At 56.3% G+C, this 16,539-nt stretch overlaps 67 non-coding genes across 67 annotated transcripts; all 67 read left to right on the top strand.

Annotated features, from left to right (window-relative positions):
- Window positions 1-110: 110 nt before the first annotated feature.
- Window positions 111-182, top strand: TRNAC-GCA (transfer RNA cysteine (anticodon GCA)). Its single transcript has one exon. It is a non-coding gene; the product is annotated as a tRNA-Cys (tRNA).
- A 125-nt stretch (window positions 183-307) lies between these two features.
- TRNAC-GCA (transfer RNA cysteine (anticodon GCA)) lies at window positions 308-379 on the top strand. The gene has a single exon. It is a non-coding gene; the product is annotated as a tRNA-Cys (tRNA).
- A 116-nt stretch (window positions 380-495) lies between these two features.
- On the top strand, window positions 496-567 carry TRNAC-GCA (transfer RNA cysteine (anticodon GCA)). The gene has a single exon. It is a non-coding gene; the product is annotated as a tRNA-Cys (tRNA).
- A 295-nt stretch (window positions 568-862) lies between these two features.
- TRNAC-GCA (transfer RNA cysteine (anticodon GCA)) lies at window positions 863-934 on the top strand. The gene has a single exon. It is a non-coding gene; the product is annotated as a tRNA-Cys (tRNA).
- A 289-nt stretch (window positions 935-1,223) lies between these two features.
- On the top strand, window positions 1,224-1,295 carry TRNAC-GCA (transfer RNA cysteine (anticodon GCA)). The gene has a single exon. It is a non-coding gene; the product is annotated as a tRNA-Cys (tRNA).
- Window positions 1,296-1,422: 127 nt separating this feature from the next.
- Window positions 1,423-1,494, top strand: TRNAC-GCA (transfer RNA cysteine (anticodon GCA)). The gene has a single exon. It is a non-coding gene; the product is annotated as a tRNA-Cys (tRNA).
- Window positions 1,495-1,609: 115 nt separating this feature from the next.
- Window positions 1,610-1,681, top strand: TRNAC-GCA (transfer RNA cysteine (anticodon GCA)). The gene has a single exon. It is a non-coding gene; the product is annotated as a tRNA-Cys (tRNA).
- Window positions 1,682-1,796: 115 nt separating this feature from the next.
- On the top strand, window positions 1,797-1,868 carry TRNAC-GCA (transfer RNA cysteine (anticodon GCA)). The gene has a single exon. It is a non-coding gene; the product is annotated as a tRNA-Cys (tRNA).
- A 115-nt stretch (window positions 1,869-1,983) lies between these two features.
- TRNAC-GCA (transfer RNA cysteine (anticodon GCA)) lies at window positions 1,984-2,055 on the top strand. Its single transcript has one exon. It is a non-coding gene; the product is annotated as a tRNA-Cys (tRNA).
- A 188-nt stretch (window positions 2,056-2,243) lies between these two features.
- TRNAC-GCA (transfer RNA cysteine (anticodon GCA)) lies at window positions 2,244-2,315 on the top strand. Its single transcript has one exon. It is a non-coding gene; the product is annotated as a tRNA-Cys (tRNA).
- A 119-nt stretch (window positions 2,316-2,434) lies between these two features.
- Window positions 2,435-2,506, top strand: TRNAC-GCA (transfer RNA cysteine (anticodon GCA)). The gene has a single exon. It is a non-coding gene; the product is annotated as a tRNA-Cys (tRNA).
- Window positions 2,507-2,796: 290 nt separating this feature from the next.
- On the top strand, window positions 2,797-2,868 carry TRNAC-GCA (transfer RNA cysteine (anticodon GCA)). Its single transcript has one exon. It is a non-coding gene; the product is annotated as a tRNA-Cys (tRNA).
- Window positions 2,869-2,990: 122 nt separating this feature from the next.
- Window positions 2,991-3,062, top strand: TRNAC-GCA (transfer RNA cysteine (anticodon GCA)). Its single transcript has one exon. It is a non-coding gene; the product is annotated as a tRNA-Cys (tRNA).
- Window positions 3,063-3,178: 116 nt separating this feature from the next.
- TRNAC-GCA (transfer RNA cysteine (anticodon GCA)) lies at window positions 3,179-3,250 on the top strand. The gene has a single exon. It is a non-coding gene; the product is annotated as a tRNA-Cys (tRNA).
- Window positions 3,251-3,539: 289 nt separating this feature from the next.
- TRNAC-GCA (transfer RNA cysteine (anticodon GCA)) lies at window positions 3,540-3,611 on the top strand. Its single transcript has one exon. It is a non-coding gene; the product is annotated as a tRNA-Cys (tRNA).
- A 117-nt stretch (window positions 3,612-3,728) lies between these two features.
- Window positions 3,729-3,800, top strand: TRNAC-GCA (transfer RNA cysteine (anticodon GCA)). Its single transcript has one exon. It is a non-coding gene; the product is annotated as a tRNA-Cys (tRNA).
- Window positions 3,801-3,915: 115 nt separating this feature from the next.
- On the top strand, window positions 3,916-3,987 carry TRNAC-GCA (transfer RNA cysteine (anticodon GCA)). Its single transcript has one exon. It is a non-coding gene; the product is annotated as a tRNA-Cys (tRNA).
- A 120-nt stretch (window positions 3,988-4,107) lies between these two features.
- On the top strand, window positions 4,108-4,179 carry TRNAC-GCA (transfer RNA cysteine (anticodon GCA)). The gene has a single exon. It is a non-coding gene; the product is annotated as a tRNA-Cys (tRNA).
- A 244-nt stretch (window positions 4,180-4,423) lies between these two features.
- TRNAC-GCA (transfer RNA cysteine (anticodon GCA)) lies at window positions 4,424-4,495 on the top strand. The gene has a single exon. It is a non-coding gene; the product is annotated as a tRNA-Cys (tRNA).
- Window positions 4,496-4,614: 119 nt separating this feature from the next.
- On the top strand, window positions 4,615-4,686 carry TRNAC-GCA (transfer RNA cysteine (anticodon GCA)). The gene has a single exon. It is a non-coding gene; the product is annotated as a tRNA-Cys (tRNA).
- Window positions 4,687-4,976: 290 nt separating this feature from the next.
- On the top strand, window positions 4,977-5,048 carry TRNAC-GCA (transfer RNA cysteine (anticodon GCA)). Its single transcript has one exon. It is a non-coding gene; the product is annotated as a tRNA-Cys (tRNA).
- Window positions 5,049-5,178: 130 nt separating this feature from the next.
- Window positions 5,179-5,250, top strand: TRNAC-GCA (transfer RNA cysteine (anticodon GCA)). Its single transcript has one exon. It is a non-coding gene; the product is annotated as a tRNA-Cys (tRNA).
- Window positions 5,251-5,366: 116 nt separating this feature from the next.
- TRNAC-GCA (transfer RNA cysteine (anticodon GCA)) lies at window positions 5,367-5,438 on the top strand. The gene has a single exon. It is a non-coding gene; the product is annotated as a tRNA-Cys (tRNA).
- Window positions 5,439-5,733: 295 nt separating this feature from the next.
- TRNAC-GCA (transfer RNA cysteine (anticodon GCA)) lies at window positions 5,734-5,805 on the top strand. The gene has a single exon. It is a non-coding gene; the product is annotated as a tRNA-Cys (tRNA).
- A 117-nt stretch (window positions 5,806-5,922) lies between these two features.
- TRNAC-GCA (transfer RNA cysteine (anticodon GCA)) lies at window positions 5,923-5,994 on the top strand. Its single transcript has one exon. It is a non-coding gene; the product is annotated as a tRNA-Cys (tRNA).
- Window positions 5,995-6,112: 118 nt separating this feature from the next.
- On the top strand, window positions 6,113-6,184 carry TRNAC-GCA (transfer RNA cysteine (anticodon GCA)). Its single transcript has one exon. It is a non-coding gene; the product is annotated as a tRNA-Cys (tRNA).
- A 244-nt stretch (window positions 6,185-6,428) lies between these two features.
- TRNAC-GCA (transfer RNA cysteine (anticodon GCA)) lies at window positions 6,429-6,500 on the top strand. Its single transcript has one exon. It is a non-coding gene; the product is annotated as a tRNA-Cys (tRNA).
- A 124-nt stretch (window positions 6,501-6,624) lies between these two features.
- Window positions 6,625-6,696, top strand: TRNAC-GCA (transfer RNA cysteine (anticodon GCA)). The gene has a single exon. It is a non-coding gene; the product is annotated as a tRNA-Cys (tRNA).
- A 285-nt stretch (window positions 6,697-6,981) lies between these two features.
- TRNAC-GCA (transfer RNA cysteine (anticodon GCA)) lies at window positions 6,982-7,053 on the top strand. Its single transcript has one exon. It is a non-coding gene; the product is annotated as a tRNA-Cys (tRNA).
- A 487-nt stretch (window positions 7,054-7,540) lies between these two features.
- Window positions 7,541-7,612, top strand: TRNAC-GCA (transfer RNA cysteine (anticodon GCA)). The gene has a single exon. It is a non-coding gene; the product is annotated as a tRNA-Cys (tRNA).
- Window positions 7,613-7,735: 123 nt separating this feature from the next.
- On the top strand, window positions 7,736-7,807 carry TRNAC-GCA (transfer RNA cysteine (anticodon GCA)). The gene has a single exon. It is a non-coding gene; the product is annotated as a tRNA-Cys (tRNA).
- Window positions 7,808-8,099: 292 nt separating this feature from the next.
- Window positions 8,100-8,171, top strand: TRNAC-GCA (transfer RNA cysteine (anticodon GCA)). Its single transcript has one exon. It is a non-coding gene; the product is annotated as a tRNA-Cys (tRNA).
- Window positions 8,172-8,289: 118 nt separating this feature from the next.
- Window positions 8,290-8,361, top strand: TRNAC-GCA (transfer RNA cysteine (anticodon GCA)). Its single transcript has one exon. It is a non-coding gene; the product is annotated as a tRNA-Cys (tRNA).
- Window positions 8,362-8,476: 115 nt separating this feature from the next.
- Window positions 8,477-8,548, top strand: TRNAC-GCA (transfer RNA cysteine (anticodon GCA)). The gene has a single exon. It is a non-coding gene; the product is annotated as a tRNA-Cys (tRNA).
- Window positions 8,549-8,845: 297 nt separating this feature from the next.
- On the top strand, window positions 8,846-8,917 carry TRNAC-GCA (transfer RNA cysteine (anticodon GCA)). The gene has a single exon. It is a non-coding gene; the product is annotated as a tRNA-Cys (tRNA).
- A 119-nt stretch (window positions 8,918-9,036) lies between these two features.
- TRNAC-GCA (transfer RNA cysteine (anticodon GCA)) lies at window positions 9,037-9,108 on the top strand. The gene has a single exon. It is a non-coding gene; the product is annotated as a tRNA-Cys (tRNA).
- A 243-nt stretch (window positions 9,109-9,351) lies between these two features.
- Window positions 9,352-9,423, top strand: TRNAC-GCA (transfer RNA cysteine (anticodon GCA)). Its single transcript has one exon. It is a non-coding gene; the product is annotated as a tRNA-Cys (tRNA).
- Window positions 9,424-9,540: 117 nt separating this feature from the next.
- On the top strand, window positions 9,541-9,612 carry TRNAC-GCA (transfer RNA cysteine (anticodon GCA)). The gene has a single exon. It is a non-coding gene; the product is annotated as a tRNA-Cys (tRNA).
- Window positions 9,613-9,921: 309 nt separating this feature from the next.
- Window positions 9,922-9,993, top strand: TRNAC-GCA (transfer RNA cysteine (anticodon GCA)). The gene has a single exon. It is a non-coding gene; the product is annotated as a tRNA-Cys (tRNA).
- A 487-nt stretch (window positions 9,994-10,480) lies between these two features.
- Window positions 10,481-10,552, top strand: TRNAC-GCA (transfer RNA cysteine (anticodon GCA)). The gene has a single exon. It is a non-coding gene; the product is annotated as a tRNA-Cys (tRNA).
- Window positions 10,553-10,668: 116 nt separating this feature from the next.
- Window positions 10,669-10,740, top strand: TRNAC-GCA (transfer RNA cysteine (anticodon GCA)). The gene has a single exon. It is a non-coding gene; the product is annotated as a tRNA-Cys (tRNA).
- Window positions 10,741-10,856: 116 nt separating this feature from the next.
- TRNAC-GCA (transfer RNA cysteine (anticodon GCA)) lies at window positions 10,857-10,928 on the top strand. Its single transcript has one exon. It is a non-coding gene; the product is annotated as a tRNA-Cys (tRNA).
- A 105-nt stretch (window positions 10,929-11,033) lies between these two features.
- Window positions 11,034-11,105, top strand: TRNAC-GCA (transfer RNA cysteine (anticodon GCA)). Its single transcript has one exon. It is a non-coding gene; the product is annotated as a tRNA-Cys (tRNA).
- A 116-nt stretch (window positions 11,106-11,221) lies between these two features.
- Window positions 11,222-11,293, top strand: TRNAC-GCA (transfer RNA cysteine (anticodon GCA)). Its single transcript has one exon. It is a non-coding gene; the product is annotated as a tRNA-Cys (tRNA).
- Window positions 11,294-11,447: 154 nt separating this feature from the next.
- On the top strand, window positions 11,448-11,519 carry TRNAC-GCA (transfer RNA cysteine (anticodon GCA)). The gene has a single exon. It is a non-coding gene; the product is annotated as a tRNA-Cys (tRNA).
- A 116-nt stretch (window positions 11,520-11,635) lies between these two features.
- On the top strand, window positions 11,636-11,707 carry TRNAC-GCA (transfer RNA cysteine (anticodon GCA)). Its single transcript has one exon. It is a non-coding gene; the product is annotated as a tRNA-Cys (tRNA).
- Window positions 11,708-11,826: 119 nt separating this feature from the next.
- On the top strand, window positions 11,827-11,898 carry TRNAC-GCA (transfer RNA cysteine (anticodon GCA)). The gene has a single exon. It is a non-coding gene; the product is annotated as a tRNA-Cys (tRNA).
- A 105-nt stretch (window positions 11,899-12,003) lies between these two features.
- On the top strand, window positions 12,004-12,075 carry TRNAC-GCA (transfer RNA cysteine (anticodon GCA)). The gene has a single exon. It is a non-coding gene; the product is annotated as a tRNA-Cys (tRNA).
- Window positions 12,076-12,191: 116 nt separating this feature from the next.
- TRNAC-GCA (transfer RNA cysteine (anticodon GCA)) lies at window positions 12,192-12,263 on the top strand. Its single transcript has one exon. It is a non-coding gene; the product is annotated as a tRNA-Cys (tRNA).
- Window positions 12,264-12,417: 154 nt separating this feature from the next.
- TRNAC-GCA (transfer RNA cysteine (anticodon GCA)) lies at window positions 12,418-12,489 on the top strand. Its single transcript has one exon. It is a non-coding gene; the product is annotated as a tRNA-Cys (tRNA).
- Window positions 12,490-12,605: 116 nt separating this feature from the next.
- Window positions 12,606-12,677, top strand: TRNAC-GCA (transfer RNA cysteine (anticodon GCA)). The gene has a single exon. It is a non-coding gene; the product is annotated as a tRNA-Cys (tRNA).
- A 119-nt stretch (window positions 12,678-12,796) lies between these two features.
- On the top strand, window positions 12,797-12,868 carry TRNAC-GCA (transfer RNA cysteine (anticodon GCA)). The gene has a single exon. It is a non-coding gene; the product is annotated as a tRNA-Cys (tRNA).
- A 118-nt stretch (window positions 12,869-12,986) lies between these two features.
- TRNAC-GCA (transfer RNA cysteine (anticodon GCA)) lies at window positions 12,987-13,058 on the top strand. Its single transcript has one exon. It is a non-coding gene; the product is annotated as a tRNA-Cys (tRNA).
- A 116-nt stretch (window positions 13,059-13,174) lies between these two features.
- On the top strand, window positions 13,175-13,246 carry TRNAC-GCA (transfer RNA cysteine (anticodon GCA)). The gene has a single exon. It is a non-coding gene; the product is annotated as a tRNA-Cys (tRNA).
- A 119-nt stretch (window positions 13,247-13,365) lies between these two features.
- TRNAC-GCA (transfer RNA cysteine (anticodon GCA)) lies at window positions 13,366-13,437 on the top strand. Its single transcript has one exon. It is a non-coding gene; the product is annotated as a tRNA-Cys (tRNA).
- Window positions 13,438-13,916: 479 nt separating this feature from the next.
- On the top strand, window positions 13,917-13,988 carry TRNAC-GCA (transfer RNA cysteine (anticodon GCA)). The gene has a single exon. It is a non-coding gene; the product is annotated as a tRNA-Cys (tRNA).
- A 116-nt stretch (window positions 13,989-14,104) lies between these two features.
- Window positions 14,105-14,176, top strand: TRNAC-GCA (transfer RNA cysteine (anticodon GCA)). The gene has a single exon. It is a non-coding gene; the product is annotated as a tRNA-Cys (tRNA).
- Window positions 14,177-14,297: 121 nt separating this feature from the next.
- TRNAC-GCA (transfer RNA cysteine (anticodon GCA)) lies at window positions 14,298-14,369 on the top strand. The gene has a single exon. It is a non-coding gene; the product is annotated as a tRNA-Cys (tRNA).
- Window positions 14,370-14,480: 111 nt separating this feature from the next.
- On the top strand, window positions 14,481-14,552 carry TRNAC-GCA (transfer RNA cysteine (anticodon GCA)). Its single transcript has one exon. It is a non-coding gene; the product is annotated as a tRNA-Cys (tRNA).
- Window positions 14,553-14,665: 113 nt separating this feature from the next.
- TRNAC-GCA (transfer RNA cysteine (anticodon GCA)) lies at window positions 14,666-14,738 on the top strand. Its single transcript has one exon. It is a non-coding gene; the product is annotated as a tRNA-Cys (tRNA).
- Window positions 14,739-14,855: 117 nt separating this feature from the next.
- On the top strand, window positions 14,856-14,927 carry TRNAC-GCA (transfer RNA cysteine (anticodon GCA)). Its single transcript has one exon. It is a non-coding gene; the product is annotated as a tRNA-Cys (tRNA).
- A 309-nt stretch (window positions 14,928-15,236) lies between these two features.
- TRNAC-GCA (transfer RNA cysteine (anticodon GCA)) lies at window positions 15,237-15,308 on the top strand. The gene has a single exon. It is a non-coding gene; the product is annotated as a tRNA-Cys (tRNA).
- Window positions 15,309-15,420: 112 nt separating this feature from the next.
- TRNAC-GCA (transfer RNA cysteine (anticodon GCA)) lies at window positions 15,421-15,492 on the top strand. The gene has a single exon. It is a non-coding gene; the product is annotated as a tRNA-Cys (tRNA).
- A 118-nt stretch (window positions 15,493-15,610) lies between these two features.
- On the top strand, window positions 15,611-15,682 carry TRNAC-GCA (transfer RNA cysteine (anticodon GCA)). Its single transcript has one exon. It is a non-coding gene; the product is annotated as a tRNA-Cys (tRNA).
- Window positions 15,683-15,793: 111 nt separating this feature from the next.
- TRNAC-GCA (transfer RNA cysteine (anticodon GCA)) lies at window positions 15,794-15,865 on the top strand. The gene has a single exon. It is a non-coding gene; the product is annotated as a tRNA-Cys (tRNA).
- A 113-nt stretch (window positions 15,866-15,978) lies between these two features.
- On the top strand, window positions 15,979-16,051 carry TRNAC-GCA (transfer RNA cysteine (anticodon GCA)). Its single transcript has one exon. It is a non-coding gene; the product is annotated as a tRNA-Cys (tRNA).
- A 117-nt stretch (window positions 16,052-16,168) lies between these two features.
- TRNAC-GCA (transfer RNA cysteine (anticodon GCA)) lies at window positions 16,169-16,240 on the top strand. Its single transcript has one exon. It is a non-coding gene; the product is annotated as a tRNA-Cys (tRNA).
- Window positions 16,241-16,539: the final 299 nt, after the last annotated feature.

Below are 16,539 nucleotides of genomic sequence, written 5' to 3' on the forward strand. Positions count from 1 at the left end.
GCCCGCGGTCGCGCCGAAAAGGGAGAGCCGGCGAGTGTCTTTGCCGATGCCGTCGAGCCGGTTTTGGGAAAAAAAAAAAAAAAAAATTCAAAGCGTGACGAAAAGGCGAGGGGGGCATAGCTCAGTGGCAGAGCATTCGACTGCAGATCGAGAGGTCCCCGGTTCAAATCCGGGTGCCCCCTCAGCGTTTTGCCCACGGTCGCGCCGAAAAGGGAGAGCCGGCGAGTGTCTTTGCCGATGCCGTCGAGCCGGTTTTGGGAAAAAAAAAAAAAAAAAAAAAAAATTCAAAGCGTGACGAAAAGGCGAGGGGGGCATAGCTCAGTGGCAGAGCATTCGACTGCAGATCGAGAGGTCCTCGGTTCAAATCCGGGTGCCCCCTCAGCGTTTTGCCCGCGGTCGCGCCGAAAAGGGAGAGCCGGCGAGTGTCTTTGCTGATGCCGTCGAGCCGGTTTTGGGAAAAAAAAAAAAAAATTCAAAGCGTGACGAAAAGGCGAGGGGGGCATAGCTCAGTGGCAGAGCATTCGACTGCAGATCGAGAGGTCCTCGGTTCAAATCCGGGTGCCCCCTCAGCGTTTTGCCCGCGGTCGCGCCGAAAAGGGAGAGCCGGCGAGTGTCTTTGCCGATGCCGTCGAGCCGGTTTTGGGAAAAAAAAAAAAAAAAATTCAAAGTGTGACGAAAAGGCGAGGGGGGCATAGCTCAGTGGCAGAGCATTCGACTGCAGATCGAGAGGGTGCCCCCTCAGCGTTTTGCCCGCAGTCGCGCCGAAAAGGGAGAGCCGGCGAGTGTCTTTGCCGATGCCGTCGAGCCGGTTTTGGGAAAAAAAAAAAAAAAAAAAAAATTCAAAGCGTGACAAAAAGGCGAGGGGGGCATAGCTCAGTGGCAGAGCATTCGACTGCAGATCGAGAGGTCCTCGGTTCAAATCCGGGTGCCCCCTCAGCGTTTTGCCCGCGGTCGCGCCGAAAAGGGAGAGCCGGCGAGTGTCTTTGCCGATGCCGTCGAGCCGGTTTTGGGAAAAAAAAAAAAAAAATTCAAAGCATGACGAAAAGGCGAGGGGGGCATAGCTCAGTGGCAGAGCATTCGACTGCAGATCGAGAGGGTGCCCCCTCAGCGTTTTGCCCACGGTCGCGCCGAAAAGGGAGAGCCGGCGAGTATCTTTGCCGATGCCGTCGAGCCGGTTTTGGGAAAAAAAAAAAAAAAAATTCAAAGCGTGACGAAAAGGCGAGGGGGGCAAATCTCAGTGGCAGAGCATTCGACTGCAGATCGAGAGGTCCTCGGTTCAAATCCGGGTGCCCCCTCAGCGTTTTGCCCGCGGTCGCGCCGAAAAGGGAGAGCCGGCGAGTGTCTTTGCCGATGCCGTCGAGCCGGTTTTGGGAAAAAAAAAAAAAAAAAAAAAAAAAATTCAAAGCGTGACGAAAAGGCGAGGGGGGCATAGCTCAGTGGCAGAGCATTCGACTGCAGATCGCGAGGTCCTCGGTTCAAATCCGGGTGCCCCCTCAGCGTTTTGCCCGCGGTCGCGCCGAAAAGGGAGAGCCGGCGAGTGTCTTTGCCGATGCCGTCGAGCCGGTTTTGGTAAAAAAAAAAAAAATTCAAAGCGTGACGAAAAGGCGAGGGGGGCATAGCTCAGTGGCAGAGCATTCGACTGCAGATCGAGAGGTCCTCGGTTCAAATCCGGGTGCCCCCTCAGCATTTTGCCCGCGGTCGCGCCGAAAAGGGAGAGCCGGCGAGTGTCTTTGCCGATGCCGTCGAGCCGGTTTTGGAAAAAAAATAAAAAATTCAAAGCGTGACGAAAAGGCGAGGGGGACATAGCTCAGTGGCAGAGCATTCGACTGCAGATCGAGAGGTCCTCGGTTCAAATCCGGGTGCCCCCTCAGCGTTTTGCCCGCGGTCGCGCCGAAAAGGGAGAGCCGGCGAGTGTCTTTGCTGATGCCGTCGAGCCGGTTTTGGGAAAAAAAAAAAAAATTCAAAGCGTGACGAAAAGGCAAGGGGGGCATAGCTCAGTGGCAGAGCATTCGACTGCAGATCGAGAGGTCCTCGGTTCAAATCCGGGTGCCCCCTCAGCATTTTGCCCGCGGTCGCGCCGAAAAGGGAGAGCCGGCGAGAGGTCCTCGGTTCAAATCCGAGTGCCCCCTCAGCGTTTTGCCCGCGGTCGCGCCGAAAAAGGAGAGTCGGCGAGTGTCTTTGCCGATGCCGTCGAGCCGGTTTTGGAAAAAAAAAAAAAATTCAAAGCATGACGAAAAGGCGAGGGGGGCATAGCTCAGTGGCAGAGCATTCGACTGCAGATCGAGAGGTCCTCGGTTCAAATCCGGGTGCCCCCTCAGGGTTTTGCCCGCGGTCGCGCCGAAAAGGGAGAGCCGGCGAGTGTCTTTGCCGATGCCGTCGAGCCGGTTTTGGGAAAAAAAAGAAAAAAAAATTCAAAGCGTGACGAAAAGGCAAGGGGGGCATAGCTCAGTGGCAGAGCATTCGACTGCAGATCGAGAGGTCCTCGGTTCAAATCCGGATGCCCCCTCAGCATTTTGCCCGCGGTCGCGCCGAAAAGGGAGAGCCGGCGAGTGTATTTGCCGATGCCGTCGAGCCAGTTTTGGGAAAAAAAAAAAAAAAATTCAAAGCGTGACGAATAGGCGAGGGGGGCATAGCTCAGTGGCAGAGCATTCGACTGCAGATCGAGAGGGTGCCCCCTCAGCGTTTTGCCCGCGGTCGCGCCGAAAAGGGAGAGCCGGCGAGTGTCTTTGCCGATGCCGTCGAGCCGGTTTTGGGAAAAAAAAAAAAAAAAAATTCAAAGCGTGACGAAAAGGCGAGGGGGGCATAGCTCAGTGGCAGAGCATTCGACTGCAGATCGAGAGGTCCCCGGTTCAAATCCGGGTGCCCCCTCAGCGTTTTGCCCACGGTCGCGCCGAAAAGGGAGAGCCGGCGAGTGTCTTTGCCGATGCCGTCGAGCCGGTTTTTGGAAAAAAAAAAAAAAAAAAAAATTCAAAGCGTGACGAAAAGGCGAGGGGGGCATAGCTCAGTGGCAGAGCATTCGACTGCAGATCGAGAGGTCCTCGGTTCAAATCTGGGTGCCCCCTCAGCGTTTTGCCCGCGGTCGCGCCGAAAAGGGAGAGCCGGCGAGTGTCTTTGCCGATGCCGTCGAGCCGGTTTTGGGAAAAAAAAAAAAAAATTCAAAGCGTGACGAAAAGGCGAGGGGGGCATAGCTCAGTGGCAGAGCATTCGACTGCAGATCGAGAGGTCCTCGGTTCAAATCCGGGTGCCCCCTCAGCGTTTTGCCCGCGGTCGCGCCGAAAAGGGAGAGCCGGCGAGTGTCTTTGCCGATGCCGTCGAGCCGGTTTTGGGAAAAAAAAAAAAAAAAAATTCAAAGTGTGACGAAAAGGCGAGGGGGGCATAGCTCAGTGGCAGAGCATTCGACTGCAGATCGAGAGGGTGCCCCCTCAGCGTTTTGCCCGCAGTCGCGCCGAAAAGGGAGAGCCGGCGAGTGTCTTTGCCGATGCCGTCGAGCCGGTTTTGGAAAAAAAAAAAAAAAATTCAAAGCGTGACAAAAAGGCGAGGGGGGCATAGCTCAGTGGCAGAGCATTCGACTGCAGATCGAGAGGTCCTCGGTTCAAATCCGGGTGCCCCCTCAGCGTTTTGCCCGCGGTCGCGCCGAAAAGGGAGAGCCGGCGAGTGTCTTTGCCGATGCCGTCGAGCCGGTTTTGAAAAAAAAAAAAAAAAAATTCAAAGCGTGACGAAAAGGCGAGGGGGGCATAGCTCAGTGGCAGAGCATTCGACTGCAGATCGAGAGGTCTTCGGTTCAAATCCGGGTGCCCCCTCAGCGTTTTGCCCGCGGTCGCGCCGAAAAGGGAGAGTCGGCGAGTGTCTTTGCCGATGCCGTCGAGCCGGTTTTGGAAAAAAAAAAAAAAATTCAAAGCGTGACGAAAAGGCGAGGGGGGCATAGTTCAGTGGCAGAGCATTCGACTGCAGATCGAGAGGTCTTCGGTTCAAATCCGGGTGCCCCCTCAGCGTTTTGCCCGCGGTCGCGCCGAAAAGGGAGAGCCGGCGAGTGTCTTTGCCGATGCCGACGAGCCGGTTTTGGGAAAAAAAAAAAAAAAAAAATTCAAAGCGTGACGAAAAGGCGAGGGGGGCATAGCTCAGTGGCAGAGCATTCGACTGCAGATCGAGAGGTCCTCGGTTCAAATCCGGGTGCCCCCTCAGCATTTTGCCCGCGGTCGCGCCGAAAAGGGAGAGCCGGCGAGTGTCTTTGCCGATGCCGTCGAGCCGGTTTTGGGAAAAAAACGCTGAGGGGGCACCCGGATCCTCGGTTCAAATCCGGGTGCCCCCTCAGCGTTTTGCCCGCGGTCGCGCCGAAAAGGGAGAGTCGGCGAGTGTTTTTGCCGATGCCGTCGAGCCGGTTTTGGAAAAAAAAAAAAAATTCAAAGCATGACGAAAAGGCGAGGGGGGCATAGCTCAGTGGCAGAGCATTCGACTGCAGATCGAGAGGTCCTCGGTTCAAATCCGGGTGCCCCCTCAGGGTTTTGCCCGCGGTCGCGCCGAAAAGGGAGAGCCGGCGAGTGTCTTTGCCGATGCCGTCGAGCCGGTTTTGGGAAAAAAAAGAAAAAAAAATTCAAAGCGTGACGAAAAGGCAAGGGGGGCATAGCTCAGTGGCAGAGCATTCGACTGCAGATCGAGAGGTCCTCGGTTCAAATCCGGATGCCCCCTCAGCATTTTGCCCGCGGTCGCGCCGAAAAGGGAGAGCCGGCGAGTGTATTTGCCGATGCCGTCGAGCCAGTTTTGGGAAAAAAAAAAAAAAAATTCAAAGCGTGACGAATAGGCGAGGGGGGCATAGCTCAGTGGCAGAGCATTCGACTGCAGATCGAGAGGGTGCCCCCTCAGCGTTTTGCCCGCGGTCGCGCCGAAAAGGGAGAGCCGGCGAGTGTCTTTGCCGATGCCGTCGAGCCGGTTTTGGGAAAAAAAAAAAAAAAAAATTCAAAGCGTGACGAAACGGCGAGGGGGGCATAGCTCAGTGGCAGAGCATTCGACTGCAGATCGAGAGGTCCCCGGTTCAAATCCGGGTGCCCCCTCAGCGTTTTGCCCACGGTCGCGCCGAAAAGGGAGAGCCGGCGAGTGTCTTTGCCGATGCCGTCGAGCCGGTTTTGGGAAAAAAAAAAAAAAAAAAAAAAAAAAAAATTCAAAGCGTGACGAAAAGGCGAGGGGGGCATAGCTCAGTGGCAGAGCATTCGACTGCAGATCGAGAGGTCCTCGGTTCAAATCCGGGTGCCCCCTCAGCGTTTTGCCCGCGGTCGCGCCGAAAAGGGAGAGCCGGCGAGTGTCTTTGCTGATGCCGTCGAGCCGGTTTTGGGAAAAAAAAAAAAAAATTCAAAGCGTGACGAAAAGGCGAGGGGGGCATAGCTCAGTGGCAGAGCATTCGACTGCAGATCGAGAGGTCCTCGGTTCAAATCCGGGTGCCCCCTCAGCGTTTTGCCCGCGGTCGCGCCGAAAAGGGAGAGCCGGCGAGTGTCTTTGCCGATGCCGTCGAGCCGGTTTTGGGAAAAAAAAAAAAAAAAAATTCAAAGTGTGACGAAAAGGCGAGGGGGGCATAGCTCAGTGGCAGAGCATTCGACTGCAGATCGAGAGGGTGCCCCCTCAGCGTTTTGCCCGCAGTCGCGCCGAAAAGGGAGAGCCGGCGAGTGTCTTTGCCGATGCCGTCGAGCCGGTTTTGGGAAAAAAAAAAAAAAAAAAAAATTCAAAGCGTGACAAAAAGGCGAGGGGGGCATAGCTCAGTGGCAGAGCATTCGACTGCAGATCGAGAGGTCCTCGGTTCAAATCCGGGTGCCCCCTCAGCGTTTTGCCCGCGGTCGCGCCGAAAAGGGAGAGCCGGCGAGTGTCTTTGCCGATGCCGTCGAGCCGGTTTTGGAAAAAAAAAAAAAAAAATTCAAAGCGTGACGAAAAGGCGAGGGGGGCATAGCTCAGTGGCAGAGCATTCGACTGCAGATCGAGAGGTCTTCGGTTCAAATCCGGGTGCCCCCTCAGCGTTTTGCCCGCGGTCGCGCCGAAAAGGGAGAGCCGGCGAGTGTCTTTGCCGATGCCGTCGAGCCGGTTTTGGGAAAAAAAAAAAAAAAAATTCAAAGCGTGACGAAAAGGCGAGGGGGGCATAGCTCAGTGGCAGAGCATTCGACTGCAGATCGAGAGGTCCTCGGTTGAAATCCGGGTGCCCCCTCAGCGTTTTGCCCGCAGTCGCGCCGAAAAGGGAGAGCCGGCGAGTGTCTTTGCCGATGCCGTCGAGCCGGTTTTGGGAAAAAAACGCTGAGGGGGCACCCGGATCCTCGGTTCAAATCCGGGTGCCCCCTCAGCGTTTTGCCCGCGGTCGCGCCGAAAAGGGAGAGTCGGCGAGTGTCTTTGCCGATGCCGTCGAGCCGGTTTTGGAAAAAAAAAAAAAATTCAAAGCATGACGAAAAGGCGAGGGGGGCATAGCTCAGTGGCAGAGCATTCGACTGCAGATCGAGAGGTCCTCGATTCAAATCCGGGTGCCCCCTCAGCGTTTTGCCCGCGGTCGCGCCGAAAAGGGAGAGCCGGCGAGTGTCTTTGCCGATGCCGTCGAGCCGGTTTTGGGAAAAAAAAAAAAAAAAAAAAAAATTCAAAGCATGACGAAAAGGCGAGGGGGGCATAGCTCAGTGGCAGAGCATTCGACTGCAGATCGAGAGGTCCTCGGTTCAAATCCGGGTGCCCCCTCAGCGTTTTGCCCGCGGTCGCGCCGAAAAGGGAGAGCCGGCGAGTGTCTTTGCCGATGCCGTCGAGCCGGTTTTGGGAAAAAAAAAAAAAAATTCAAAGCGTGACGAAAAGGCGAGGGGGGCATAGCTCAGTGGCAGAGCATTCGACTGCAGATCGAGAGGGTGCCCCCTCAGCGTTTTGCCCGCAGTCGCGCCGAAAAGGGAGAGCCGGCGAGTGTCTTTGCCGATGCCGTCGAGCCGGTTTTGGGAAAAAAAAAAAAAATTCAAAGCGTGACGAAAAGGCGAGGGGGGCATAGCTCAGTGGCAGAGCATTCGACTGCAGATCGAGAGGTCCTCGGTTCAAATCCGGGTGCCCCCTCAGCGTTTTGCCCGCGGTCGCGCCGAAAAGGGAGAGCCGGCGAGTGTCTTTGCCGATGTCGTCGAGCCGGTTTTGGGAAAAAAACGCTGAGGGGGCACCCGGATCCTCGGTTCAAATCCGGGTGCCCCCTCAGCGTTTTGCCCGCGGTCGCGCCGAAAAGGGAGAGTCGGCGAGTGTCTGTGCCGATGCCGTCGAGCCGGCGAGTGTCTTTGCGGTCGCGCCGAAAAGGGAGAGCCGGCGAGTGTCTTTGCCGATGCCGTCGAGCCGGTTTTGGGAAAAAAAAAAAAAAAATTCAAAGCATGACGAAAAGGCGAGGGGGGCATAGCTCAGTGGCAGAGCATTCGACTGCAGATCGAGAGGGTGCCCCCTCAGCGTTTTGCCCGCGGTCGCGCCGAAAAGGGAGAGCCGGCGAGTATCTTTGCCGATGCCGTCGAGCCGGTTTTGGGAAAAAAAAAAAAAAAAATTCAAAGCGTGACGAAAAGGCGAGGGGGGCAAATCTCAGTGGCAGAGCATTCGACTGCAGATCGAGAGGTCCTCGGTTCAAATCCGGGTGCCCCCTCAGCGTTTTGCCCGCGGTCGCGCCGAAAAGGGAGAGCCGGCGAGTGTCTTTGCCGATGCCGTCGAGCCGGTTTTGGAAAAAAAAAAAAAAAAAAAAAAATTCAAAGCGTGACGAAAAGGCGAGGGGGGCATAGCTCAGTGGCAGAGCATTCGACTGCAGATTGAGAGGTCCTCGGTTCAAATCCGGGTGCCCCCTCAGCATTTTGCCCGCGGTCGCGCCGAAAAGGGAGAGCCGGCGAGTGTATTTGCCGATGCCGTCGAGCCGGTTTTGGGAAAAAAAAAAAAAAAATTCAAAGCGTGACGAATAGGCGAGGGGGGCATAGCTCAGTGGCAGAGCATTCGACTGCAGATCGAGAGGGTGCCCCCTCAGCGTTTTGCCCGCGGTCGCGCCGAAAAGGGAGAGCCGGCGAGTGTCTTTGCCGATGCCGTCGAGCCGGTTTTGGGGAAAAAAAAAAAAAAAAAAATTCAAAGCGTGACGAAAAGGCGAGGGGGGCATAGCTCAGTGGCAGAGCATTCGACTGCAGATCGAGAGGTCCCCGGTTCAAATCCGGGTGCCCCTTCAGCGTTTTGCCCATGGTCGCGCCGAAAAGGGAGAGCCGGCGAGTGTCTTTGCCGATGCCGTCGAGCCGGTTTTGGGAAAAAAAAAAAAAAAAATTCAAAGCGTGACGAAAAGGCGAGGGGGGCATAACTCAGTGGCAGAGCATTCGACTGCAGATCAAGAGGTCCTCGGTTCAAATCCGGGTGCCCCCTCAGCGTTTTGCCCGCGGTCACGCCGAAAAGGGAGAGCCGGCGAGTGTCTTTGCCGATGCCGTCGAGCCGGTTTTGGGAAAAAAAAAAAAAATTCAAAGCGTGACGAAAAGGCGAGGGGGGCATAGCTCAGTGGCAGAGCATTCAACTGCAGATCGAGAGGTCCTCGGTTCAAATCCGGGTGCCCCCTCAGCGTTTTGCCCGCGGTCGCGCCGAAAAGGGAGAGCCGGCGAGTGTCTTTGCCGATGCCGTCGAGCCGGTTTTGGGAAAAAAAAAAAAAAAAAAATTCAAAGCGTGACGAAAAGGCGAGGGGGGCATAGCTCAGTGGCAGAGCATTCGACTGCAGATCGAGAGGGTGCCCCCTCAGCGTTTTGCCCGCAGTCGCGCCGAAAAGGGAGAGCCGGCGAGTGTCTTTGCCGATGCCGTCGAGCCGGTTTTGGGAAAAAAAAAAAAAAAAAAAAAATTCAAAGCGTGACGAAAAGGCGAGGGGGGCATAGCTCAGTGGCAGAGCATTCGACTGCAGATCGAGAGGTCCTCGGTTCAAATCCGGGTGCCCCCTCAGCGTTTTGCCCGCGGTCGCGCCGAAAAGGGAGAGCCGGCGAGTGTCTTTGCCGATGCCGTCGAGCCGGTTTTGGGAAAAAAAAAAAAAAAAAATTCAAAGCGTGACGAAAAGGCGAGGGGGGCATAGCTCAGTGGCAGAGCATTCGACTGCAGATCGAGAGGTCCTCGGTTGAAATCCGGGTGCCCCCTCAGCGTTTTGCCCGCGGTCGCGCCGAAAAGGGAGAGCCGGCGAGTGTCTTTGCCGATGCCGTCGAGCCGGTTTTGGGAAAAAAACGCTGAGGGGGCACCCGGATCCTCGGTTCAAATCCGGGTGCCCCCTCAGCGTTTTGCCCGCGGTCGCGCCGAAAAGGGAGAGTCGGCGAGTGTCTTTGCCGATGCCGTCGAGCCGGTTTTGGAAAAAAAAAAAAATTCAAAGCATGACGAAAAGGCGAGGGGGGCATAGCTCAGTGGCAGAGCATTCGACTGCAGATCGAGAGGTCCTCGATTCAAATGCGGGTGCCCCCTCAGCGTTTTGCCCGCGGTCGCGCCGAAAAGGGAGAGCCGGCGAGTGTCTTTGCCGATGCCGTCGAGCCGGTTTTGGGAAAAAAAAAAAAAAAATTCAAAGCGTGACGAAAAGGCGAGGGGGGCATAGCTCAGTGGCAGAGCATTCGACTGCAGATCGAGAGGTCCTCGGTTCAAATCCGGGTGCCCCCTCAGCGTTTTGCCCGCGGTCGCGCCGAAAAGGGAGAGCCGGCGAGTGTCTTTGCCGATGCCGTCGAGCCGGTTTTGGGAAAAAAAAAAAAAAAAAAAAAAAAAAATTCAAAGCGTGACGAAAAGGCGAGGGGGGCATAGCTCAGTGGCAGAGCATTCGACTGCAGATCGAGAGGGTGCCCCCTCAGCGTTTTGCCCGCAGTCGCGCCGAAAAGGGAGAGCCGGCGAGTGTCTTTGCCGATGCCGTCGAGCCGGTTTTGGGAAAAAAAAAAAAAAAAAAAAAAAAAATTCAAAGCGTGACGAAAAGGCGAGGGGGGCATAGCTCAGTGGCAGAGCATTCGACTGCAGATCGAGAGGTCCTCGGTTCAAATCCGGGTGCCCCCTCAGCGTTTTGCCCGCGGTCGCGCCGAAAAGGGAGAGCCGGCGAGTGTCTTTGCCGATGTCGTCGAGCCGGTTTTGGGAAAAAAACGCTGAGGGGGCACCCGGATCCTCGGTTCAAATCCGGGTGCCCCCTCAGCGTTTTGCCCGCGGTCGCGCCGAAAAGGGAGAGTCGGCGAGTGTCTTTGCCGATGCCGTCGAGCCGGCGAGTGTCTTTGCGGTCGCGCCGAAAAGGGAGAGCCGGCGAGTGTCTTTGCCGATGCCGTCGAGCCGGTTTTGGGAAAAAAAAAAAAAAATTCAAAGCATGACGAAAAGGCGAGGGGGGCATAGCTCAGTGGCAGAGCATTCGACTGCAGATCGAGAGGGTGCCCCCTCAGCGTTTTGCCCGCGGTCGCGCCGAAAAGGGAGAGCCGGCGAGTATCTTTGCCGATGCCGTCGAGCCGGTTTTGGGAAAAAAAAAAAAAAAAAATTCAAAGCGTGACGAAAAGGCGAGGGGGGCAAATCTCAGTGGCAGAGCATTCGACTGCAGATCGAGAGGTCCTCGGTTCAAATCCGGGTGCCCCCTCAGCGTTTTGCCCGCGGTCGCGCCGAAAAGGGAGAGCCGGCGAGTGTCTTTGCCGATGCCGTCGAGCCGGTTTTGGGAAAAAAAAAAAAAAATTCAAAGCGTGACGAAAAGGCGAGGGAGGCATAGCTCAGTGGCAGAGCATTCGACTGCAGATCGAGAGGTCCTCGGTTCAAATCCGGGTGCCCCCTCAGCGTTTTGCCCGCGGTCGCGCCGAAAAGGGAGAGCCGGCGAGTGTCTTTGCCGATGCCGTCGAGCCGGTTTTGGAAAAAAAAAAAAAAAATTCAAAGCGTGACGAAAAGGCGAGGGGGGCAGAGCTCAGTGGCAGAGCATTCGACTGCAGATCGAGAGGTCCTCGGTTCAAATCCGGGTGCCCCCTCAGCGTTTTGCCCGCGGTCGCGCCGAAAAGGGAGAGCAGGCGAGTGTCTTTGCCGATGCCGTCGAGCCGGTTTTGGAAAAATTCAAAGCGTGACGAAAAGGCGAGGGGGGCATAGCTCAGTGGCAGAGCATTCGACTGCAGATCGAGAGGTCCTCGGTTCAAATCCGGGTGCCCCCTCAGCGTTTTGCCCGCGGTAGCGCCGAAAAGGGAGAGCCGGCGAGTGTCTTTGCCGATGCCGTCGAGCCGGTTTTAGGAAAAAAAAAAAAAAATTCAAAGCGTGACGAAAAGGCGAGGGGGGCATAGCTCAGTGGCAGAGCATTCGACTGCAGATCGAGAGGTCCTCGGTTCAAATCCGGGTGCCCCCTCAGCATTTTGCCCGCGGTCGCGCCGAAAAGGGAGAGCCGGGTGCCCCCTCAGCATTTTGCCCGCGGTCGCGCCGAAAAGGGAGAGCCGGCGAGTGTCTTTGCTGATGCCGTCGAGCCGGTTTTGGAAAAATTCAAAGCGTGACGAAAAGGCGAGGGGGGCATAGCTCAGTGGCAGAGCATTCGACTGCAGATCGAGAGGTCCTCGGTTCAAATCCGGGTGCCCCCTCAGCGTTTTGCCCGCGGTCGCGCCGAAAAGGGAGAGCCGGCGAGTGTCTTTGCCGATGCCGTCGAGCCGGTTTTGGGAAAAAAAAAAAAAAATTCAAAGCGTGACGAAAAGGCGAGGGGGGCATAGCTCAGTGGCAGAGCATTCGACTGCAGATCGAGAGGTCCTCGGTTCAAATCCGGGTGCCCCCTCAGCGTTTTGCCCGCGGTCGCGCCGAAAAGGGAGAGCCGGCGAGTGTCTTTGCCGATGCCGTCGAGCCGGTTTTGGGAAAAAAAAAAAAAAAAAATTCAAAGCGTGACGAAAAGGCGAGGGGGGCATAGCTCAGTGGCAGAGCATTCGACTGCAGATCGAGAGGTCCTCGGTTCAAATCCGGGTGCCCCCTCAGCGTTTTGCCCGCGGTCGCGCCGAAAAGGGAGAGCCGGCGAGTGTCTTTGCCGATGCCGTCGAGCCGGTTTTGGAAAAATTCAAAGCGTGACGAAAAGGCGAGGGGGGCATAGCTCAGTGGCAGAGCATTCGACTGCAGATCGAGAGGTCCTCGGTTCAAATCCGGGTGCCCCCTCAGCGTTTTGCCCGCGGTCGCGCCGAAAAGGGAGAGCCGGCGAGTGTCTTTGCCGATGCCGTCGAGCCGGTTTTAGGAAAAAAAAAAAAAAATTCAAAGCGTGACGAAAAGGCGAGGGGGGCATAGCTCAGTGGCAGAGCATTCGACTGCAGATCGAGAGGTCCTCGGTTCAAATCCGGGTGCCCCCTCAGCATTTTGCCCGCGGTCGCGCCGAAAAGGGAGAGCCGGGTGCCCCCTCAGCATTTTGCCCGCGGTCGCGCCGAAAAGGGTGAGCCGGCGAGTGTCTTTGCTGATGCCGTCGAGCCGGTTTTGGAAAAATTCAAAGCGTGACGAAAAGGCGAGGGGGGCATAGCTCAGTGGCAGAGCATTCGACTGCAGATCGAGAGGTCCTCGGTTCAAATCCGGGTGCCCCCTCAGCGTTTTGCCCGCGGTCGCGCCGAAAAGGGAGAGCCGGCGAGTGTCTTTGCCGATGCCGTCGAGCCGGTTTTGGGAAAAAAAAAAAAAAATTCAAAGCGTGACGAAAAGGCGAGGGGGGCATAGCTCAGTGGCAGAGCATTCGACTGCAGATCGAGAGGTCCTCGGTTCAAATCCGGGTGCCCCCTCAGCGTTTTGCCCGCGGTCGCGCCGAAAAGGGAGAGCCGGCGAGTGTCTTTGCCGATGCCGTCGAGCCGGTTTTGGGAAAAAAAAAAAAAAAAAATTCAAAGCGTGACGAAAAGGCGAGGGGGGCATAGCTCAGTGGCAGAGCATTCGACTGCAGATCGAGAGGTCCTCGGTTCAAATCCGGGTGCCCCCTCAGCGTTTTGCCCGCGGTCGCGCCGAAAAGGGAGAGCCGGCGAGTGTCTTTGCCGATGCCGTCGAGCCGGTTTTGGTAAAAAAAAAAAAAAAAATTCAAAGCGTGACGAAAAGGCGAGGGGGGCATAGCTCAGTGGCAGAGCATTCGACTGCAGATCGAGAGGTCCTCGGTTCAAATCCGGGTGCCCCCTCAGCGTTTTGCCCGCGGTCGCGCCGAAAAGGGAGAGCCGGCGAGTGTCTTTGCCGATGCCGTCGAGCCGGTTTTGGGAAAAAAAAAAAAAAATTCAAAGCATGACGAAAAGGCGAGGGGGGCATAGCTCAGTGGCAGAGCATTCGACTGCAGATCGAGAGGTCCTCGGTTCAAATCCGGGTGCCCCCTCAGGGTTTTGCCCGCGGTCGCGCCGAAAAGGGAGAGCCGGCGAGTGTCTTTGCCGATGCCGTCGAGCCGGTTTTGGGAAAAAGAAGAAAAAAAAATTCAAAGCGTGACGAAAAGGCGAGGGGGGCATAGCTCAGTGGCAGAGCGTTCGACTGCAGATCGAGAGGTCCTCGGTTCAAATCCGGGTGCCCCCTCAGCATTTTGCCCGCGGTCGCGCCGAAAAGGGAGAGCCGGCGAGTGTATTTGCCGATGCCGTCGAGCCGGTTTTGGGAAAAAAAAAAAAAAAATTCAAAGCGTGACGAATAGGCGAGGGGGGCATAGCTCAGTGGCAGAGCATTCGACTGCAGATCGAGAGGGTGCCCCCTCAGCGTTTTGCCCGCGGTCGCGCCGAAAAGGGAGAGCCGGCGAGTGTCTTTGCCGATGCCGTCGAGCCGGTTTTGGGAAAAAAAAAAAAAAAAAAATTCAAAGCGTGACGAAAAGGCGAGGGGGGCATAGCTCGGGGGCATAGCTCAGTGGCAGAGCATTCGACTGCAGATCGAGAGGGTGCCCCCTCAGCGTTTTGCCCGCAGTCACGCCGAAAAGGGAGAGCCGGCGAGTGTCTTTGCCGATGCCGTCGAGCCGGTTTTGGGAAAAAAAAAAAAAAAAAAAATTCAAAGCGTGACGAAAAGGCGAGGGGGGCATAGCTCAGTGGCAGAGCATTCGACTGCAGATCGAGAGGTCCTCGGTTCAAATCCGGGTGCCCCCTCAGCGTTTTGCCCGCGGTCGCGCCGAAAAGGGAGAGCCGGCGAGTGTCTTTGCCGATGCCGTCGAGCCGGTTTTGGAAAAAAAAAAAAAAAATTCAAAGCGTGACGAAAAGGCGAGGGGGGCATAGCTCAGTGGCAGAGCATTCGACTGCAGATCGAGAGGTCTTCGGTTCAAATCCGGGTGCCCCCTCAGCGTTTTGCCCGCGGTCGCGCCGAAAAGGGAGAGCCGGCGAGTGTCTTTGCCGATGCCGTCGAGCCGGTTTTGGGAAAAAAAAAAAAAAAAAAAATTCAAAGCGTGACGAAAAGGCGAGGGGGGCATAGCTCAGTGGCAGAGCATTCGACTGCAGATTGAGAGGTCCTCGGTTCAAATCCGGGTGCCCCCTCAGCGTTTTGCCCGCGGTCGCGCCGAAAAGGGAGAGCCGGCGAGTGTCTTTGCCGATGCCGTCGAGCCGGTTTTGGGAAAAAAAAAATTCAAAGCGTGACGAAAAGGCGAGGGGGGCATAGCTCAGTGGCAGAGCATTCGACTGCAGATCGAGAGGTCCTCGGTTCAAATCCGGGTGCCCCCTCAGCGTTTTGCCCGCGGTCGCGCCGAAAAGGGAGAGCCGGCGAGTGTCTTTGCCGATGCCGTCGAGCCGGTTTTGAGGAAAAAAAAAAAATTCAAAGCGTGACGAAAAGGCGAGGGTGGCATAGCTCAGTGGCAGAGCATTCGACTGCAGATCGAGAGGTCCTCGGTTCAAATCCGAGTGCCCCCTCAGCGTTTTGCCCGCGGTCGCGCCGAAAAGGGAGAGCCGGCGAGTGTCTTTGCCGATGCCGTCGAGCCGGTTTTGGGTAAAAAAAAAAAAAAATTCAAAGCGTGACAAAAAGGTGAGGGGGGCATAGCTCAGTGGCAGAGCATTCGACTGCAGATCGGGAGGTCCTCGGTTCAAATCCGGGTGCCCCCTCAGCGTTTTGCCCGCGGTCGCGCCGAAAAGGGAGAGCCGGCGAGTGTCTTTGCCGATGCCGTCGAGCCGGTTTTGGGGAAAAAAAAAAAAAAAATTCACAGCTTGACAAAAAGGCGAGGGGGGCATAGCTCAGTGGCAGAGCATTCGAGTGCAGATCGAGAGGTCCTCAGTTCAAATCCGCGTGCCCGATCAGCGTTTTGCCCGCGGTCGCGCCGAAAAGGGAGAGCCGGCGAGTGTCTTTGCCGATGCCGTCGAGCCGGTTTTGGGGAAAAAAAAAAAAAAAAATTCAAAGCATGACGAAAAGGCGAGGGGGGCATAGCTCAGTGGCAGAGCATTCGACTGCAGATCGAGAGGTCCTCGGTTCAAATCCGGGTGCCCCCTCAGCCTTTTGCCCGCGGTCGCGCCGAAAAGGGAGAGCCGGCGAGTGTCTTTGCCGATGCCGTCGAGCCGGTTTTGGAAAAAAAAAAAAATCAAAGCGTGACAAAAAGGCGAGGGGGGCATAGCTCAGTGGCAGAGCATTCGACTGCAGATCGAGAGGTCCTCGGTTCAAATCCGGGTGCCCCCTCAGCGTTTTGCCCGCGGTCGCGCCGAAAAGGGAGAGCCGGCGAGTGTCTTTGCCGATGCCGTCGAGCCGGTTTTGGGAAAAAAAAAAAAAAAAATTCAAAGCTTGACGAAAAGGCGAGGGGGGCATAGCTCAGTGGCAGAGCATTCGACTGCAGATCGAGAGGTCCTCGGTTCAAATCCGGGTGCCCCCTCAGCGTTTTGCCCGCGGTCGCGCCGAAAAGGGAGAGCCGGCGAGTGTCTTTGCCGATGCCGTCGAGCCGGTTTTGGGAAAAAAAAAATTCAAAGCGTGACGAAAAGGCGAGGGGGGCATAGCTCAGTGGCAGAGCATTCGACTGCAGATCGAGAGGTCCTCGGTTCAAATCCGGGTGCCCCCTCAGCGTTTTGCCCGCGGTCGCGCCGAAAAGGGAGAGCCGGCGAGTGTCTTTGCCGATGCCGTCGAGCCGGTTTTGAGGAAAAAAAAAAAATTCAAAGCGTGACGAAAAGGCGAGGGTGGCATAGCTCAGTGGCAGAGCATTCGACTGCAGATCGAGAGGTCCTCGGTTCAAATCCGAGTGCCCCCTCAGCGTTTTGCCCGCGGTCGCGCCGAAAAGGGAGAGCCGGCGAGTGTCTTTGCCGATGCCGTCGAGCCGGTTTTGGGTAAAAAAAAAAAAAAATTCAAAGCGTGACAAAAAGGTGAGGGGGGCATAGCTCAGTGGCAGAGCATTCGACTGCAGATCGGGAGGTCCTCGGTTCAAATCCGGGTGCCCCCTCAGCGTTTTGCCCGCGGTCGCGCCGAAAAGGGAGAGCCGGCGAGTGTCTTTGCCGATGCCGTCGAGCCGGTTTTGGGGAAAAAAAAAAAAAAAATTCACAGCTTGACAAAAAGGCGAGGGGGGCATAGCTCAGTGGCAGAGCATTCGAGTGCAGATCGAGAGGTCCTCAGTTCAAATCCGCGTGCCCGATCAGCGTTTTGCCCGCGGTCGCGCCGAAAAGGGAGAGCCGGCGAGTGTCTTTGCCGATGCCGTCGAGCCGGTTTTGGGGAAAAAAAAAAAAAAAATTCAAAGCATGACGA

The sequence above is a fragment of the Aquarana catesbeiana genome, linkage group LG06, assembly GCF_042186555.1.
Source record: "Aquarana catesbeiana isolate 2022-GZ linkage group LG06, ASM4218655v1, whole genome shotgun sequence".
NCBI classification, from domain to species: domain Eukaryota; kingdom Metazoa; phylum Chordata; class Amphibia; order Anura; family Ranidae; genus Aquarana; species Aquarana catesbeiana.